A 15000-nucleotide genomic window follows, 5' to 3' on the forward strand; every position below is an offset into this window, starting at 1 on the left:
CACAGGTTGAGCCTTGAGCAGAGTAAACGTCATGCCGACGGTGATCACATTCCCGTATACGTCTCTGCGAGAGCTTATGAGGGCCAGGAGAGGCAGAGACTACGATAAAGTGCTGTGGCCAAACTAGGAATAAACAGAATACTGTCACACTGGGGGGGACGGAGAGAGAGAGAGAGATGGGTGGAGGAAAACACACAAAGAAGCAAGCCAGAGTGAAAGAGAGCATCAGAGAGTGAGAGAATGAATGACAGTAAAGAAATGCATCATGGAAGACAGCAAGAACCACACAGACAATCGCAGGGTGTTGCTAGTGGGTGGAAAGCAAGCAAGCTGAGTCATTCAGAAAAACAAGGAGCTAGGAGAGGGGGAAGCGATCTGGAGATTGGCCCACATCAGCCAACCTCAAAAACCAAACACCCTTTAACAAAAAACAACATCTCATTTCAAGACCATTTACAAGAAAATCCTAAAAACTGACTGCATTTAGAGGTTGGGAACGTACATTCTGTTGAATTCTATCAGTTAGGTAATAAGCAACTCTTCGACCTAGCAAATGAAAAATAAATCAATATATTTTTAAAAATGGCATAATGAGCTAAAATCAAGTAATTTATTTGTTACTGTGCAGTTTTAATTTGACAGTGTGACACCATTGATCCTTACTAAATGTATTATTATTTATTTTTTCAAATTACGCAGTTGGTTACTGTTCCACTTATCAGGGTAACGAAGACATCACCACATCGCCCAGTCCTACGCTGGGCCGCCGTCCAGCTGAAGTGTTCATGGCACCGCATGTGTGGTCCTTCCACTGTAACCGAGCCGTGTAGCTGAATGTCTCTGCCGTGGCTCCTCGTCCATTCCCTCACTCGTAATGGTCCCGCTGACGTGGTCCACGGAGCCTCCTGGTCACGGTGTCCCCCACGAGACACGATCAAACTGTGGCGACGCCCGCGTGTCCCTGCCGCTCTCGCGCCAACGCGAGGTCGGCGAGCGGCTGAAGGAATGTGGCGTTGCACGTACGGTCTCTGCAGCAGAGCTGTCCGTAATGGGTTTGCGGTGTCGGAGGTCAGTGACTGGAAAATTCCCTTGACGCTGAAAAACGTAGATTTTACAACACCTTCCATCATAAAAAGGGCAGAAGTCTGCAGCGTGAAAACAACAATACGGGAAGATCTTTGCCACCGCGAGCCAATTAGCACTGTGGGCAATCCAGCAGTCAATACAGGGCATTTCAGCGAGCTGGGAGAAAGCGTAACAGCCATGCAACACCTCGCAACGAAATCACAAAAAGTGGGGAGGAAAAAAAACAAACAAAAAAATAGACACATGCACGTGGGAGGTGGGGGTGAGTGTCTGTGCTATTAACGCCGCTCTTGTTGTTAGATTCATTCACCTAAGCAAACAGTCCCTGTAGACCAGATGTAGACCAGTCCCTGGAGGTCACATGTGCATCCCAAGTGCCCTAAACCAGCCCACGGCGCCCTGCGCCAAACCTGGGCTGGAGCGTCTGGCTCATGTTACCGGTGCCGAGGAGCTAAAGCTCCGTAAAGGGCCGACAAACACGACGCTCCGTTTACTCGCTCCGTCGGCTCTAACGCCGTTCCGGAAGATTCCGCAAAATGCATCATCGTTCACATGGCACGGCTCGTCGGCCGTTAACGAAGATATTCCAGAGGTAATAACATTTCACGCGTGGTTCCTCCATGGCTACTTAATTGGAGATGTATCTGACAAGGCTCACGGTGCCCTCGGCGGCGTGTGCTCGCCGCCGCGCATCTGCCTGCCCACGCCTGCAGCTCGCTCCGAGGCACGGGGACGGCGTTCCCCCCGGCGTTCGGCTCACTTCCCACAAGCCTGGCGGAGCAGACGAGGCAAACGGAACACGGGGACAGGGTAGAAGGAAACCAGGCCAGCGGGCGGGCGGTCCATCAACCCACGGGCCACGCCAAACGTAGCATGTGCCGAATAATCCTAAGAGCATTGATCATGATGGTACCATAGTGAAACTGGCTTAGTACAAAGGCCAGAGACACCAACACAAAATCCACACACACTAAGACAAACATAACATCCGTCTACAGAAACACGCCCTGGGAACCCGTCTGCGTCCGTGACCCGCTACTGCGAGTGATCGGGTTCAGACGCACGGATGGGTTTTATAGTCTGTAGATAGCTGTAAACTAACTGCTAGGGTCAGGGAGAACACAGACTAAAGGTTGTAACTCCTGTCTAATGGTCTGTTTGATCGTTGAGGGGCAACCTACTCGGAAAATATTCAAAGGCAGTTTACTGGCTCAGAGCAAAATCGATCCAGATCCACAGATATCAAACCATTTTACAAAGTTAACATTTATATAGTGATACATACTTTATACTTAAGAGCAGGGCTAATTATTACACCTAATTATTGTAGTAGTATTGTGCCTAAGGTTCACTGAGTACCCTAGAATTGGGGTCACTGTACTGCCAAACACGGAACGACGGTGACCAGTACGGTGACCTCAATTCTAGGGTACTCAGCGAACCTTAGGCACAATACGACACCAATAATTAGGTGTAATAATTAGACCGATGTCATGCAATAGTCTTGTCACGCACTAGTGGAAAGTGTATATATAAAGTCTCTCTGGCAGCACAGATGACAGAGTGGCTTGGAAACACCTGCAGTTCTTGATGCTCCACATGGGACTGATCCATATGTCCCCAGCAGGAGGCCAGTCAGTCTGTGATGTGAGGAGAGGCAGGCCTCCTCAGCAGAGCTGTGCCATCATTTAGTTCATTAAATAATGGCCATATAATGCAACTCGGCAGCCTACAGGATTTTATTACTTTATGGCACGCGGCAGAGTAAGTAATATGAAACGTCCTCTCTTTACGGTGACAGTCTGAACGCCTGCAGCGCTGATTGTGAGAAGCCTAACAAAAGGACAGAGTAATTGCATCTCATTCTCCTTGATTTAAAAAAAAAGAGGAAAAAAGCAAAGGAAAAAGACTGCTTGCACAATTTTTTTCCGTCTCTGGCTCAGTTAAGGGTTTTATCTCGCGAGGTAGAACAGGAGAGGTCTGTCTGTAGTGGATCCGGGTGCCTGACTATCAGCGCCGTGTCAAGGAGGACAAAAGGCACTTGACATATTAAGAGTGATTTAGCTGCACTGTAAATCGTACTCAGCATCCATATAAAAGCCCAGCTAAGTGCTCACATTTTATGAGCATCCAAATTTGTGATTTTGTGACGCGGGGGTATGGGGCTTCAGTTGCATGTCTATAATGGCATTCTGAAATTTGCTCCGTTACAAGTCACTTTGACACACGCGTGTTGACGGCGACTGAATCCCCACTGAATCAGTCTGTATGCAACACAGACAAGCTGGTGCAGATCATATCAAACCCATCAACACCCCTCAGCAAACGCGCTACATTAACGAACGCATAACTTCGTAATTAAACTATTTTGTATTATGTCATACTATTATCAGTGTTTAAATTACATTCGAGTGCGGCAATAAAAATGCACTTTTCCAATTCCTGCGTGAAATAATGTGGCTTACCGCACCTAAAATGAACTCTCCCTTCTAGCAAAGAGAGTTTATTGTATTGCGCAATACGAGGGCCTGCCCGAAACGCCGGTGTGCGGCCCCGCTGAGCTCAACACATCCACCGCACCTCCATGCACTAGTGATGAGGGGGTCCGCAGGGCTGGGGACAGAGGAGCTGGCATTCCTACGCCGCGTGGACCTCAACATCCCACTTTCAGGCAAGTGGAACTGATGGCAACACAAGAAGATGAAGGAGGAGCCTCAGCATTGCATGGAGAAAGATCTGGTGCCAAAGATGGTGGGTGTAGCTCCACTCTGTAGGCTACTGTAGACCACACGCACGCCTGCCACTCTACAGAACAGGCATGCTCCACACAAACCCACACTTAAGATGGGGATCCACCAAATTGACACCGAAGAACCAACAGTCAGCTCGCTGTCGCCCTCCGTTGCCCACGTGTAGTCACACTCCAACACTCCAGACAGACTCCGCTTGATCAACGACACGGACGCATGTTCTGTGCCAGCGCGAAAAAAGCAAGCAGCTCAAAAGGAATGCGGCATTTCCCGAAGGCACGGGCTCCTTCTAACGAGCATACAGAGTTCTGAATGACTCCCACCTCCTCTTAGGCTCCATCCTTCCAGAAAACTACACATGGTAATGTGGCGGTAATGACAAATGTTCCACCTGCTCCCTAGACAGTTAAGACAACAAAACTACTTCCCGCGCAGCAAAACATGTTCGCCTGCCGCACTGATCAAGTTACGACGTGACCGAAAACCCTTATGCTGTGTCTACGTGTCTTATTTCACTTCTGAGTCAAATTTGGACTGAACATCCGACCAGAGAAGCCCCCTCACGGCTGATCGCACACACAACGTGTCCACGTGCGTGACTGGACCAAACAGCATTGATGACCATCTAGAGGCAACAGTGCACAACACATCGCACTGTACGGGTAGCGGTCAGTCACCTGACGCCGCCCGTGTGTCTTTAACCTCACTCAAACATGCTCTAGCGTCTGTACAACCCCACTCTCCAACTTATGCTCCATTTCTGTCTCCAACCCCCCCCTCCGAAGAACATGGGTAGCTTCTCAGCAGGGGAGACTACAGGCAGCCTGGGGTGAGGAGTGGGGCAGTGTGGGTGCAAGTTGGGCCATGGGAGGGGGAGAAGCATCCCAGCATGGTTTGCCAAGTCGCTACAGCCTGTAATTAATACATCCCCCCCCGCTCCACACACACGCACCCCCACCTCCAACTACCGTGGCCCCATCCACCCGTGAGCAACAACCCGGCGCGGCTTGTTGCGTGACCTCTCTGCCCCTCCGCAGCGACACAGCTGCCGCGGGGCCCCGCAGGGTGTGCGGCCCTGCTCCGGGGCTTTGTCCTGCCAGCGCGGGGTGTGATGAGAGCCCTTCCTCACCTGGATCGCTCCCCAGGCAGGAGCAGGCTTCACAACACAATGCAAATGGAAGGCGGGGGGTGAGAAAAAAATTAAAAAGAAACCACCACCCCCTCAGCACCTCGCTCTACCCCTCTCTCTCAGCAGTGCACTCACACCATCCTCTCTTTGCTACTCCACAGAAGAAATAGCAGCAGGTGTGCATGTGGGTGACCATGAGCGAAAGAAAACCTTACGCATGCACACACACACACACACACACACACACACACACACACACACACACACACACACACACACACACACACACACACACACACACACAGTTTGGGTGAATAATGGATTTCATGGCTGAATCAAGCAAGAAAACAGGAGCGTCAGTAAGGCACGAGACCAGGGCGGGGCCAGGGCAGCTGGGCGGAGCTACACGCCCACTCTTTAAACCATGCCATGGATCTCCAGAATAAAAAGCTGCTCAGGTCTACTGGGTAGAGTGCACATGCACTCGTGAGGGATGAGGGCTTGTTTTACTGAGCACTCCACTCTTAAAAAGGTCCCCTATGAAACAGGATAAGGGCATTCTGTTACCCTGGTGAGTCTACTCCCAAACAACCATTCACAACAGCCTCACCTTTCTCAGGACAGGGAGATGGCACACACACACACACACACACACACACACACACACACACACACACACACACACCTCCTTGGTCCAGTTCAAAACTAGAGATGCACACTACATCAGCAATTGACGTATTATGCGCCAATAAGTACAATTTTGAATTTGTAAAGTGCAACCAAGTGTTTGAAATACATTTTCACATCAGATGTAATCTGCGCTCTGTTTATTCATTAATCTAGATATCTGATGTTGGTGTGTAGTTGCTGTGCAGTTCTGCAGGGCATTTCAGCCATAGGATTCATTACCAGCTCAAGGCAGAAAATGTAGAAAATAAATTCTAGAAAATAAAGTGTAATCAAACTATTTTTATTCCCCTTTGTATTAAGAACAACATACGTTTGCAGTAATTGTGACGTGTGATGTGTGTTACATGGCTGTGGACACGCACTTCTACCAGGCTGGCGGACTAAGGACTACATAGAGATGAACAACTGCTCAGCCAGCAGGGTCCCACAAAGGCGCCCGTCCAAGTGGTCTCAACTTCCCGGCAACAGTATCGCTCAAGTGTGTCACACCACCAAAACAGCACCAGGCGCCCTAATTTAACAAAAGGGAGAAGCGTCTTTCCAATCAAAGTCTGGCGTTTTCTTGCACGGATTAAAATAGAGACTTCGCATCCTAGCTGTAATTAGCCGGGCCCCTAGAATTTTCATTTTCCGGCATTACACATTTAAGATATACTCAGTTGGAATGTGTGTGTATCCAACCCTGGCCGATAAATCCATCAAATATTCAAAAAGCAGTTTCTATGTATAGTAAAAAAGATAATTTTTTTAATCAGATGAAATGCGCTATAAATACACCAGGTATTCACGCCCTTATAACAGAGGCAGAGCGAGATACCCGTCACATGGCACTCACACCAGCCCATCCAGGTCTGAGGCACATGATGCTCACTTTCCAGAAGAGTCCCTTCTACATTTCAGCTGTAGCGCGCGCGCGCACGCACACGCACACACAGTGCTAAGACAGCACAGGCAGCTTTCCTGTCATGAAGCTTCGTGAGCTAAGAACAGCACACTATCAGTGTGTGAACACTGACGTTGTAGTGTTAAGTAACCCTATTCTGACTGAGCGCACGCAGAACCTCCTCCACCACCCCACCTCCCCTTCACCAGAGGCACAAAGAGATGTCTTCGCTGCAGCGCTGCATCGTAATGGCGTCTTCCCCACAACCTTGGAATGTGTGTTTTGGCAATTTCATGCCCTGTGCACCTTGCGCCGTGTAAGGGAGACGGCACGGGAGCGCCATGCAAATGAGGAAGCGCAAGGGAAAGTTTTTCTGCAAATGAAGCTATTGTCGGGAGAGGGAGAGCCCCGGGAGGCGGCGTTCTGCACGGCCCCACACTTGGACCCGGACAAATCAATTATTCATTCGCCAATTTCACTGGCAGGCACAAAAAAATATATATAAAATAAAACACATGCTGAAAAATGCACATCAATCGTGGAATAAGGTCTCTGGCCATCACCCTTATAGTGGGGGGGAGGGAGGGTGTAAACCCCACCCTATTTCTCTGCCCCACGTACAGAGATGTCGAGTGGATGTTGTCGTAGTGCAGGACTGAGCAGCTCCGTAGAAAATCGGCACCGGTTCAATTATACGACTAGCGCGAAGGGTCCTAGCTACTCGCCACACTCCGTCTACACGCCGATGCTTCGTGTCGGGTGCAGTGTAAATGGATATGGGTGCTCATCCGTACGGCTTGGACCGGGGAAAGCTGGGAACGGCGGCTAGAGCCACCCTCATGGCTTTCAGGCAGCCGCGCCACTGCTGGTTGGGAACCAGCGGCCCGAGAGGCACGGTCCTGGGGAGAGTCCTGGGGATGGGTGCGTGAGCTTTCGGATCTACAGCCTCTCTCCAAGCAGCTTGTAAATCCGTCCTTAACTTGCTCAGGGACTCTCGTTACGTTCGGGTTCATCCACTCACGCGTGGTGAGAACACAAAAGGGTTGAACACTCGTGTGTTGGGACAGAGACGGCCTCACGCCCCTCAAGGGGAGAGAGGGGTTGGTGGGACTGGGGTACAACGTTTACCACCAGGTACGGTCGTTGAGGGGAAAACGCAAAAAAACTCCACTGATATCTGAGATTATTGCTCCTGCATGAACCTGGTGTGTAAACTCATTAGTATGCATGAGAGTTAGTTGTAAAGGCAGGATTAATTGTGGAGTGGATCAACACGTGATATCAAGGTTCGATATTCAAGCATTTTTGCATTACATGTTCAAATGTAAACACAAATCTTTAACCAACAGGCAGGATTAACGCTATCCAGTGTTCAGGAGCCGCACCAGCAGTAAAGCTCCTCCGGCACTGGGCAGTGCTGGTGGGCACCGCCACCACCATAGTAACCAGGGCTGCAGCATAACGGAGCTACAGCTGCTGGTCCATAGATCAAGGGAGGACAATAAATGTAATAACACACAGAAGAGTGAGACTCAAAGAGATAGCATATACACAGCACAACAAGCAAATATATGCAGGACCACCCCCACCCCCACCCCCACACCCAGCTTGGAAGGTGCTGTACAGGCAAAGAGTTTATCAAAAGAGAAACCATCAAATTCCAATACAAGCGTAAATAAGTAAACAAACTGGAAAAAAAAAACAAGTGGGTTACAAGCAGCCTACAGGAGAAGTGAAGCCTTCAGCTGATCTAGATGATGGATGGACTGTGCACAGGTATGTGGTGTAATGAGGTCAGCTCTTCTGAGGCTGAGGGACCGACACACCCAGCTACAGACCCCAGCACAAAGACAGACACGGCGCAATGGGGTGACCGACAAAATTCTGCAAAATATCGCCAAAATATGGTATAATGCTGCAGAAAGGGGGCAGGGGGAGTGTGTGTGTGTGAGAGAGAGAGAGAGAGAGAGAGAGAGAAAACGCCTGCATGCACGAGTGAGAGAGTGAACAGGCATGAGGGTGCGATTAGTCCCACTTATGAAAGCACTCTGCAGGAACAGAGTGATAAATGGCAATGAGGTGATGCTAATTTGTCTCTGTTCTTCTGTCCTTTAGGACGCGCTACACCACTCCGCACGGGCTGAGCAGTCTGGCTTGGCGGGAGGGAACCTTGTTAACCCCTCACCCCCCCCCAACCCCTTCAGCTACAGTCGTCCCAGCCAGGGGACTGTGCACATCCTGATCTTCCACAGGAAATGAAACTTTCCACACAAGAGCACCGCACTGAACACTCCCTGAAACAACAACAACAACAACAACAACAACAACAACAACAACAGGTGCTATGCGCGCAGTTCGACACCGCAACATCCCACGCAGCGTAGTGCCAGGGGCCCGAGAGCTACGTACGCCCCACACCGCATCAGCAACCCAGTCTGACCGAAGGTGGCGTGGGGATTTCTGCACGTCTCACCTTCTGAAGCGTAAGCCGAACCTCAACGCCGCGCGGGGGCTGGCAGCGGCCTGTGACGAGGAGGCGGGGCTTATCCAGGAAGGCAAGCTCTCCACAGCCCGGTACACAGCACCACCCGCGCCGCCTCAACCCGTCCCCTCTCAGAGCCCAATTAACGCAGGCCGCACGTTCACACGAGGGGACGCACGGCAGGGGCCACGACTTCCCAGACCGCGGAGAGTGAGGCAAAGAGGCCAGGGGTCGGGGGTCGGGGAGGTAATGGAGAAGAGGAAGAAGAGGGCAGGTAGCGAAGACCTCCGCTGAGAACTCCCTACGCACATAAACAAATAACCCACTAAACAGGCACTGTCCCCCACAGGACAAAGGCCTCGATTCCAACGGGAATCTCATTATTAGACTCTTCAGGCAACAGGGAAACTATTAACGCAACAGCTGGACTGAGAGAGAGAGCGCGCGCAAGAGACAAGTAATCAAGAAGGAAAGAGAACGGGATATGAACAGAGGAATGAAGAGGAGAGGAGAGATGGAGGAAAGAGCAAAATCCAAGTTTGTTTTGCACAATTTTAAATTGTATTTAATCCTCTCTGACTGTCCGTCTGCCCTCCCTCCACCCAGGCAAGACACAACACATCAGGAGGATATCAGATCTCTGCTCATCTGTTAACACTCTCAGGCTTGGCTTTTGTTTTGGTTTCTGGCAGCAGTACACATCGTCTTGTTTGTTAACAAAGGCTATTTTCACACTAGTAATGCAAATGAGAGGTGTTTTTTTTTGTTTTTTTTTTAAATATACCTTTTCTCTTTCTAATTAGACGGTTTATTCCGTGTATATATGTACTGTATGCAGGCGCTGGCACCGTCAGTCAGAGACCAGCATGGCATTGATGTCTTCACCGCACGGCTTTCTACTCAAACGTGATCGGGGAAGAACAGCTTCGAGTGGCAAGCGCTGCCTTCACGGGAGCTCGAGATCGGCAAAGGCGCCAAGACATCAGGGCTTCACTGAGCAAGGCACGTCATGGCCTTTGAGCAGACCACCACACGTTCGCAGACGTGTGGCCCAAAACAACCAAACGGCTTGTGACCCATACACGAGCAGACTCCAGGGAAGTCCGAGTTTAGCACACAGGGAGGCATCTCTCGCACCAAGCACCCGGGGCACTTCAGTATACTCCGCAGCTCGAAATTCGTCTTCCACAGCCCTTACTCTTAATGGACAGGCTGCTGATGCATTCTTTGGATGGGTAGCGCGAGTAGAGCCATTCAAAAGAGAGAGAACGAGAGAGAGACTTAGAAATAGTTAAAAAGATGGAGTACAACATAGCTGGGGATACTTTAAATGAAGAGAGACTACATGACCGTACAGATCCTCCTTCACCCAAAACATCCATAGGCATGCATGTTAGGAATTAGACGTATGCCACCACACACACACACACACACACACACACACACACACACACACACACACACACACACACACACACACACACACACACACACACACACACACACACACACACACACACGCCACCCTCAGTGCAAGCTGGCTGTGCTCAGGGCGGCTCACCCACCACAACACCGTAACAGCTGGGATCAAAAGGTCACCGCGACAGCATGTGCAGCGCACAGGGTCGTTTCTCAGGGCTGCTGGCAAACGCATTTGGTTTACAAAGAGCCTCAACATATCACTGCAGATGTCTGAAGGACAGAAGCAAAACAACCTTCGCCACAAACTCATGCCCAGATCTCACATACCGCACTCTCTCCCTCGTCCAGAACACTCCTCAGACACGGACGGAGACAAATATTTACTCCCCAAATCTGCCTGCTCAGCGCCATCTGCTCTGTGATCACACCGACACACAGCAGAGAGGAAACACCGCCACACAGCAGCCAAACTAGGGAGGAAACACCACCACACAACAGCGCACTTACAGCTAAACCACAGAGGAAACACCACAAAACAGCATATTCTCAGCTAAACTGGAGAGGAAATGGGAGGAAATAACACTGAGAAGCAGAGTCATCCTCACCAGCTAAGCTGGGGAGTGCAGTGAACCGTCTTTAAAGTCCCTTTGCACTCAACCCAGTAACCACTTGGATTGCTCCTTTTTTTTAGTGTGTTGGTTATGAATGGCATTCGGGCCAAATCTGGCATCACTGGGCTAAAAACCACCTTTTTTCCAATAAAGGAGATTATTAGTATGACTGGGAAGGTGCTGTGTATGAGCTCGGCTTGTGATGTCAGAGATGACGTTACCATCAGCCAACATGTTACAAGTGGACTGTTTTTTTGGTTCCTTTTGCCAGCAGACTGAACCAAAACCATGTAGCTCGCTAATAAAGAAACATGGCAATGTCAGAAGCTGCCATCGGCAGAACAGTTTGCCGTACAGACCAAGGGGCTCGAAATGAGGTCTGGGGTCCATCTGCTTTCAGATGGGAGGATTTATTTATTTGATCATTTGCTTAACAATGATTTGTAATAGTTTATATTTCACCTTTGGGGTACGTTGTGAAAACCAGCATGGATGGGGCAGTGGACGTCATGGTTTAGGCAAGCCAGACTCAGAGAGCGAGAGAGAGAGAGAGTTCTAAATGGATGAACACACATGTCTCATGATGTTAACACGGTTGCTGTAGCACCACATAATCACTACAATCTTTACTGAGAAACTGAACCATCCGACTGACTGGGTGCACTTGAGCGAGTGCATGTTCTCACACACAAACAGAGTGAAAGAGGAAGGAAGCACATCCTGCACTGTCATGACTCAACTGATTACTTGACTTATGTGCAGTGGTACTAAATCTGCGCTCTCCTTCCCATAACAGGAGGGCCATTCCCACACTTCCCCTTGTCTGAGTAATGGACATCAACGTGACCCGGATTCAAGCACATACAACTGTACAGATACAACTTAAACGTTACGAAAAAGCTGGAACACGCGTACGAATGTTTGTTGCGATGGCATGACGGAGGACGTTTTAAGACAGGTGATTATTCTGGAGTTCCTGTGTAATGAGGAATATCCAGCAGCTACCTTTAAAGAGGAGACAGAAGGAGCAGGCACATACATGGTCCAACCCCTGCACTGGGAGACTGTGGATGTTCGAGTTTACTGGGGAATTTGTGATGTTTGTGTGGAAACATGCATCAGAGTCTCTGATATTTAGGATAGAAAAAGAAGCATACAACCTTGGGGAATGTCTGGAGAACCTCCGACCGTTGTCTCACGCCACGAACGTGAGTTGGCCGTGTAGGTCCCCCCTCTACGTCGTCAGGGGAATCCGACCGCTTCTCTCCGTGGAAGTCCGTCAGGTGCCCGTTCAGTGCTTTGCCATCTCCACACTGGGCTCCCGCCACCCCTCCACCCCAACCAGCTCCCACGCACCTAAAGGAACCAAAATCTAACCCCGTTCTGCACCACGCTGCCTCTGAGCTCCTGGTGTGCTCTTAGTCTGAGCCACTGTTGCTCAAGACACAGAGACGACACGCGTCAAGACTCTTCTCCGTCCCGGTACCCAAGTGGTGGGATGAACTTCTATACAGACAGCTGAGTTACTGCCTTCAAGTGAAGACTCGCCTCTTCACAGAGTCACTAAACACTCAAATACAGACTTTTCCACTGGAGCTCGGGCGCTAACGTGTTAGGATTCTTAACACTGACCTACATACGGTCACATGAGGATATATATTTGGTAGAGTTTACACGGCACTTCTGCACGTCACTCTGGACGAGGGCGTCTGCCAAACGTAAAAGAATAACGGAAACAGAGAGAGGGAACAGGGAGGGTCGACAAAGCACAGAGCGAATGAGCACAAAAAGAAGTGAGGGGCAGCATTATTAAACCCAACAACCACACACACCTCTTCCAGGAAAGTGTCCAACCAACAGGAACCCTTCGCTGTGCTGGCGTGACCCAAGTTCCACAGTTCAGACAGCACAGTCTCGTGTTCATTTTAGGACATGTCAATTTGTAAACATCCGTTTGGCTGGAGCGCCAGATCAACAGGGAAGGTACGAAGCTCCGCACATCGGCATGCAAGGCTCACGCACCAACGTCCCGGATTTAGGGCCGCTTCCGCATCTCTTCTCCGTTCTGGACATACGCTCACAACTGCATCAGCGTGTGGTCCAAAACCTTGACGTGAGTATCCTGGTATTTCTAAAGATCCTCAAGACTGGCTGGCAGAAGAACAAAAGACTCTCCACAACGGGGAACCTGGCCATGGACATGACATCTTTAGAGTCCCCTCGACTTTAATCAACTGACCACATGGCAAAAGCCATAAATTATTAGCTCTTTTCATGCCAACGCGTGTTGAAATCTCCTGCTCCACAGAGGCAGGCTTGCATACAGGGACCTTAGCATCCATCAGAGGAGTTGGTCTACTCTCACCTGCTGGCTCGTGAATTACGTCTCACGCAGGGAAGCGTGTCTCTCCATCTGCCTCTTGCCGTCACCCTCTCTGTTCTTGCAAATCCCCAAGTCAATGAAATCCTTCTGCTCATTTCCCGTTGTCATTTTCCCACGTGGGCTAGTGTTTCGGCACGCCGCCGTAATTTGGGAGAATTTCCAGGCACGGCCTGGGTGTGTGTGGAACTGTAGTCTAAAGGCTAGGGTAAGAGGACTGGGCGATCAAGAGTCAGGTCAGCGTGTCGAGCATGGGGGGCAGACAGCATGGCAGACAGACAATCGCACATGCACCTGTGCACAGAGAGAAAAAAAAAAAGTGAACACCCCCTCCCTTATTGGTTGAAAGGTGAAGGGGGAAAAAAAGAGAGAGAGAGATAGCAGGTGGATTAGAAAATAAAACGACGTGTCACATTTACAGATCTGTTATAGCCAGAGACTGATCAGAGATCAGAGCGTAAAGCCACACAGAGGCGACGCAGTGTTCCATGCAACAGTGAGTAGGAGCTCAGAGATGATCATATATTCATAGCCCCCCCCCCATGCACAGGGGAGTCAACAGGCCTGGGAATGGGCATAGAGGAAAAGGAAAACTGCAAGAGACAGGAGGGCTGTGGGAGGGTAAAGCATGCCCTCCCCCAGAGAGGGAGCGAGCCGTGCAAGACACTCGGCCGCGCTCGCCCTCGCTGTGCTCATTAAACGCAGCGTCACCAGCTTCCTGCAGTCTGCGCTTGTGAAAGCTGCCCGCGGCCTTGGAAACAGAAACCCGGCATCCCGGGGATGTTTCCGCAAACAGAACCATAAAGCTTCTGCTGGAAGCAAACCTCTGCAAGTGCAGAATTTATAGGCCCGTCGTCATAGTGACAGCGCCTGTGTGGTCATGGTGACAGGACAAGGCTTGGGCAGCAGATATATGTGGGGAAAGACTGGGCACAGAGCCACAGCGTAAAAAAACCCAAACCACGGATGAACCCCTGTGGACTACAACCACCACACACTCCTGCACCACAATGTGGCAAGACTGGACCTAATCAAACCTGACCTTCAGTCACGCAGTGCAGTTAACGACCTCAGAGCTCAGGCTGGGCGGTCCGGCGTCTCGGTCTGGTGTTTTAAGCTGGTGCATTGTGCACGTACTTACCCACGTACTCACAATCTGAAAGTTACAATCTTAGGGATACCAGTATCTTAAAAAAAAGTTATATCAACTCTAACAAAAGCAAAAATGTTAAGAGATACCCAAGCTACAAACATCATCACTGAGCAAGACACTGAGTCAAGGTGACTGAGCTTCTCGCATATTCTTGCAGACGTGTTAACCACTGCTTTGATGTGCATCATCAATTCAACCTGATGAGGTTTTTTTTTTTTTTTTTTTACCCCATCAACGTGACAGTCACAGCTCAGGCACTTTGATTTAGCTAACAGCAACGTCCACTGTCTGCATACGCAGGTAGCTGGCACGTGCCAGGATGTCTGAATGCCTCAGTCTGCAGTCACTCGCTCTTCAGGCCGGCAGCAGCTCTGGCGTGTCTGGGCAGGCTCTGCTGGAATGCTGCTGTATGCA

At 50.0% G+C, this 15000-nt stretch overlaps 1 protein-coding gene across 5 annotated transcripts in view; it reads right to left on the bottom strand.

The window, feature by feature from the left end:
• The window catches only part of ndst2a (N-deacetylase/N-sulfotransferase (heparan glucosaminyl) 2a), a 75371-nt gene that overhangs the window by 43295 nt on the left and 17076 nt on the right, over positions 1 to 15000 (bottom strand). The window contains exon 2 of one of the 5 annotated variants that reach the window (XM_035531384.2): positions 740 to 1095. The exons of 2 other annotated variants lie outside the window; for them this stretch is intronic. The gene's annotated coding sequence lies outside the window, so the exon portion shown is untranslated. Of the gene's footprint in view, positions 1 to 695; positions 715 to 739; positions 1096 to 12213; positions 12351 to 15000 lie in introns of those variants that run through there. 2 more of the 5 variants (XM_081725131.1, XM_081725130.1) reach the window with 2 other exon arrangements.

This window comes from Electrophorus electricus, chromosome 12 (genome assembly GCF_041902795.1).
Source record: "Electrophorus electricus isolate QZ-2024a chromosome 12, ASM4190279v1, whole genome shotgun sequence".
NCBI lineage: Eukaryota > Metazoa > Chordata > Actinopteri > Gymnotiformes > Gymnotidae > Electrophorus > Electrophorus electricus.